Source organism: Neophocaena asiaeorientalis, unplaced genomic scaffold, assembly GCF_003031525.2.
Source record: "Neophocaena asiaeorientalis asiaeorientalis breed wild unplaced genomic scaffold, Neophocaena_asiaeorientalis_V1.1 scaffold496, whole genome shotgun sequence".
NCBI lineage: Eukaryota > Metazoa > Chordata > Mammalia > Artiodactyla > Phocoenidae > Neophocaena > Neophocaena asiaeorientalis.
Window position 1 is genome coordinate 477,881 of NW_020174375.1, and position 6,153 is coordinate 484,033.

Consider the following 6,153-nt stretch of genomic DNA (forward strand, 5'->3'; position numbering starts at 1 on the left):
GAAAAGGGGGAAAGAACAGATTCTTTCCCAAAGAATCTAACCCTCTCATCTGATGGATGGGTATTTCTTTTGAGAAAAACAAATAGAAAACATTTGGAATCTAAAAAAATCTCTTTCTGAACACCAACAGTTAACATCTTCCAAAACCACTTGGTGGGTACAGTTGGCAAAACTGAATTTGCCCTCTCACCTTAAGAATATTAGCAAATTGCAATGGGTTCCCTCCAGAAGAAATGTAATATTCTCGTGCTAGGACTTTCCAGCAGGAATACAGCTTCTACAGTTGGCAGGCTCTAACTGACACTCACAAATAGGTCCAGTTTGAAAGATGAGGATTCAGGATGCAGTGAGCAGCATATTTTTCTTATTACTTTTTATGTGTATCTAGCTTTTTGGAAAAAAATTTTCAAATGTCCCTGAAACTGAAACTCAAATGGCTTATAAAAACCATTCCTTTATTTTTTCTCTAATGTTACTTTTTTCCTCTGTGACTTGAAAAGAAAGGGGAAAATGAAATTAATCATGTTTTAGATTAAAAGGAAAAGTAATTTTGAGTTTTTGAGGAGGAGAGCTGTGTAGCAGGTTGGCTAAATCTATTCATAGTCACATACATGCTGTATTCCTGGTAGTACTCTTACTCATTATTATCATGTTTTTAAATGAAAAACTCACCTTTTCTGAAGTGGTATTACCTATGGTTCATTGCCTTTTTTTTGAGCTTTATATAAAAATTCAGGGGAGTCTTGCTTCACTGGTTTTTCCTGAAAGAAAACATTTCCTTTGCAGCTTGGAATTAAAAAATGCAACTATTGGAGTTGTTTTCCTTTTCCTTCCTCTAAAACCAAGAAACATATTTTTCTTTCTGCACTGAGACTATTACTGAACTATCAGATGACCAGTGAGTCCTGAAACCAAGATATTTATAGTCTGTAAATATTTTTATGGTGGTAGTGGTGAAGAAAGGGGTGGTCTTCCCTATATACACAGACTGCCTTATAATTTTTTTTTCTAACATTTAAAAGTAACCGATTTTTCTTGCAATGAGAGCAAAGCAATCTAAGTTTCTGCTGGGATAATATGTGGTTATTTTCTTTTGTTGCAATCTCAGACATTGTGGATCTGTGAATTTTACAGATTATAGATTGATTTTTATGGTTCTTTTTCATAGGTATTGAGAAATAAAAAAGGTTTATAACCATAGACAAATTTATATTTCAAACATTACATTTTTTTCTGTATCAGTTTTATCTCAGAGCATGTAGTACTGGAAACAAAGTAACTCAGGAGTTTACTTTAAAAAGCTTTGGTTTGCACATCAAAGACAATTTAATGATGTATAAGTCAGCTCTGCTTTGGTAACAAATAATCCCTCAGTCTCAGTAACGTAGAACAGCAAAGGTGTCTGAGGGTCAGCTGTGGCTCTGCTGCCAGTGTCGTCTTATTCTAGGGTTCAGGATAAAGGAGCAGCTCTTATTTGAAACATGTCATTTTCATATCTAAAGAAAAAGGGCATGCATCATGGCTCTTAAAGCTTCTGCTTTGGTGTGACATGGGTCACACATGCTGTTGACCACAGCAAATTGCACGGCCAAGATGGATATCAGTGGGGCAAGGAGGTGTGTTTCTTCCACAGGAAGTCACTGCATACTCCATGGCAATGGATAAGATAATTACGCTAAAGGAAAGGGGATGCAAATCATTGAAAACCACAGTACAATCTAACAGGATAAGCAAGAGGAACTTCCATAAACCCATCATCAGTCAGTCCAGGGTGCTTCCAGTTTCCACCCTACTTCCATGATTTAAATTAGGATTCCCCCTGCCGTGAAGAATACATCCAGAGTTCCTTCGTCCTGTCGTTTAATGTGCACTCAGGATATTAAGAAATAAATTTTATTATTTGCATAAGCAGAGAAGACTCAGAAGGGTCAAAATTCTAAAAGAAAGCATTATAATGTAGCTCATAACTGGAGATGCCCAAAAGTATTGCTTAATGTTTCTAATTTCTTCTATCTTTTTTTTTTTTTTTTTTTTTTTTTTTTTGGGAGCGGAACACGAACCCGCATCCCCTGCATCAGCAGGCGGACTCTCAACCACTGCGCCACCAGGGAAGCCCCTAATTTCTTCTATCTTATCTTATTCTTTTTCTCTTTCCTTCTGTCTTCCAATCTCTCTTCTCCCTTTCCCAAAGTACATAAATTTTACTTATTATGTCTCTCCTGTTTTCTTAATTTCTCCTTTCTTATTTCCTTTTCTCTTTTCATTTTATCAACTCATTCCTTCAATTAATTAATATTACCTCCTAAACACATCTAGGATACCAAGATAAAACATAGTCCCTACCTCAATTTATGAAATAAGAAAGTCCTTCTAAGTCTGTCTAAGGTATTTTTTTCAATATAAATTTATTTATTTATTTATTTTTGGCTGTGTTGAGTCTTCATTGCTGTGCATGGGTCTTCTCTAGCTGCAGCGAGTAGAGGCTACTCTTCCTTGTGGTGTGCGGGCTTCTCATTGCAGTGGCTTCTCTTGTTGTGGAGCACAGACTCTAGGTGTGTGGGCTTCAGTAGTTGTGGCACATGGGCTCAGTAGTTGTGGTTTGTGGGTTCTAGAGCACAGGCTCAGTAGCTTTGGCTCAAGGGCTTAGTTACTCCGTGGCATGTGAGATCTTCCCTGACCAGGGATCGAACCCATGTCCTCTGCATTGGCAGGTGGATTCTTAACTACTGTGCCACCGGGGAAGTCCCTCCAAGGTACATTCTGACTCTGAAATTCTATGATTATTTCCTCCCCAGGGTATGCAGATTTGTAGGAGAGATATATAAAGCTTGCTATAATACAAAGTAAAATGTTTTAAATGCTGAGATAAGGTAATTGATAAAGTGCTATGAAAATCAGTAGAAGGAGATTATTTTTAGGATGGGTTGGCAGTAGGTAAGTCTCATTACCTAAATTTTCTAATCATTTCCTCTTTTAAAATTTTCATTCCAAGACTGACTTTCCCTCTTTCAGATATTTTATCCTTGGTGACCAACCCAGGGCTCTGAATAATGTTCTTATATACCAGGAGTTTTGTTTGTGAGTTACAGAAACACAATTCAAACTGACTTAAGCAGAAAAATGGAATGTACTATCCTGTAAAATGGAGATGTGTCTGGCCTATAGGCATAGAGTCTAGATGTTTAAAGGATGTCATTAAGAATCTATTCCTCTACCTTGGGTTTTCTTTTCTTGGTGTTGGCTCTGTTTATAAGCAGGCTCTCTTCTCATGGTTCCAAAACAGCCAGCAGACTTCCAGCCTCCCAGGTTAGCTGCCTCAGCAGTTCCAGCTCCTTCAGGAGTTCCAGCAAAAGTTTTACTTTCATTGGTCTGTCTTGGAAAACAGTGCCACTCCTGAATCAATTACAGTAACCAGGTGAATGGAATTGTTCAGTTGGTCAGTCTGGAGTCTCCTTACCACTCTTGGAGCTTGGAGGAAGGTGAGTCTTCCTTATAGTGTGTGTTTCCTTATTAAGGAAAATAAGATGGCTACTTGAGAGGAAGGGAGTGAAAAATAGACATGCAAAAACAACAGGTATCTGTTACGTAGTAGGAGCTTAATAAAGCATTTTGATGAAAATGATGGTATTGTTATTGACTTTATTCATTATATAGGCATGTATGTATGCAAACAGAATCCTCCAAATTTTCTCCCGAAACTTTATTGTCCTTAGCCTCGTCTTCCTACCTCATTCACGGTCAATCCTATACCCTGCAGGTATCGTCAAGCTTGTTTTTTAGTATTTCTTTAAACACATTAAAGCATAGTTGTTTTATAGTTTGCTTGATTATACCAATATTTGTAGTCTTTGTGGGTCCATTGTCTGTTGTTTCTTGTCCGCAGTGATTTTTCTGTGTGTATGCATCTGGTTCTTTTGTATTTTGTGCTGGTTATTGTATCTGAAAAATTATTTCTAGAAATAATGTGAATTCAGGATGAATGTATTTTTTTTCCCTGGACAAGTTTTAAATTTGTTCCTGCCAGCTCCTATTTAATTCCTCAACTAATGTGAACCTTGCCTTTGAATTTCTATTTCCCTTCCCACAAGACACCCTCACTTTCCTGAGAAAATGAAAATTCACGTTTCTGTGTTAGGCAAATAGCCTCAGGATGAAAGTGGTTTTGTGTTCACTTACCATCCTGGGTTCTTGTTTGGCCTGTTATTTCTTACTATCTTCTTAGCTCTTTGTGGCTATTAGAAAGATGTTTATTATATTCATCATTTTTAGTTGTTTTCAGTTGGAGAGTTGTTCAGATAGCCCAGCCTGCCATTCCTAGGAACTGGAAGTCTTCTTCCTGAAAACCCTGGTCAACGCTTCGTCATTCCTGATCCTTTCTTTCTGTGTCCACTCTCCCAGTTTTCTGCCCCTGTTCTTTCACTGTACTTTGCTTATGAATAGGTCTTACTGGAATGTGATAGACAAACCTATGTTTCTTTTTAAATAATTAATTAGTTAATTAAATTTTGGCTGCATTGGATCTTCGTTGCTGCGCGTGGGTTTTCTCTAGTTGTGGTGAGCAGGGGCTACTCTTCATTGTGGTGCGTGGGTTTCTCATTGCAGTGGCTCCTCTTGTTGTGGAGCATGGGCTCTAGGTATGCGGGCTTCAGTAGTTGCAGCATGTAGGCTCAGTAGTTGTGGCTCGTGGGCTCTAGTGTGCAGGCAGCCTGAGTAGTTGTGGCACACAGGCTTAGTTGCTCCGTGTCATGTGGGATCTTCCCCGACCAGGGCTCGAACCCATGTCCCCCACACTGGCAGGTGAATTCTTAACCACTGCGCCACCAGGGAAGTCCCAAACCTATGTTTCTTGATGTGACATCATGGATCAACTTTTCATGATCTTTGGTACATATCTTTCTTTCTCTACCTTGAGATTGATGGTATGGGGCGCTCCCAGTTTCTCCAAAAAACGATCTTCTTGGTCCATTTGGACTCTGGTGTATTTCCAGGATAACCAATCTTAAATTATTTCTACCATCTTAAAGCATGATAAAAATTAGACTGTTACAGAGGCAACGGGTACCAAATATACAAATAATGTTGCATATTTAGAATTGTATTACATACATGTTTGCATACATAATATTTCCTTTACTTCCTGTCCTGCTTGGGGAACAGTTACTAGCCTTTTTACTTGTTATTGTTCTTATAATCCCCTTAGATTTGAGGTTTTCCCCCCAGGTTTCTCCTTGGCTTTTTCATTGGTTCTTTTCCACTATACCCCTTAAATTTAGTATATATTTTCAAGGTTTTATCTTTGGATTTTTGCCTCCTTACCCAAGCAATCTCTTCTATTCCTACAGCTTCAATTGTACTCTGTATGTACCTTCTAATCAAATTTTATACCTAGCTATGGCCTCTGTAAGGTGCTCCAGTTCCACATTTTAATGACTACTGACTATCGCTACCAGGATGTTGCCCTTGTTTTAAAATTCTACATTTCCAAAATTGTATTATCTTTCTCCTCCAGACTCTTTTTCAGGATTATATTTTTTGTTAATAACATTAACATTTACCCAGTCTTCCAAAATAGAAACTTCAGCAACATCTTTGCCTCCTACCTCTCCCCATTCCCACATTTAATTGATCAAATCCTTCCTTCCCATTTCCACTAACATTGCACTGGTTTAGTTTCATACATATGTATGTATACAGGTATATATAGTCGATACTCATGATTTGTAGATTCTGTATTTGCAAATTTGCCTACTCACGAAAATTTATTTGTAGCCTCAAAATCAGTATTCCTGGTGCTTTCTTGGTCATTTGTGGACATGCACAGAGTGGCAAAAATTTAAGTCACCTGATGTTCATATTCCCAGCTGAGGTCGAACAAGCGGCATTCTGCCTTCTTGTTTCAGCTCTCATACTGTGAACAAGTATCCTTTTTGTGATCTATTTAGTGCCAGATTTTTTTTTTTTTTTAAAGAAGATGTTGGGGGTAGGAGTTTTTATTAATTAATTAATTAATTTTTGCTGTGTTGGGTCTTCATTTCTGTGTGAGGGCTTTCTCTAGTTGCGGCGAGCAGGGGCCACTCTTCATCGCGGTGCGTGGGCCTATCACTATCGCGGCCTCTCTTGTTGCGGAGCACAGGCTCCAGATGCGCAGGCTCA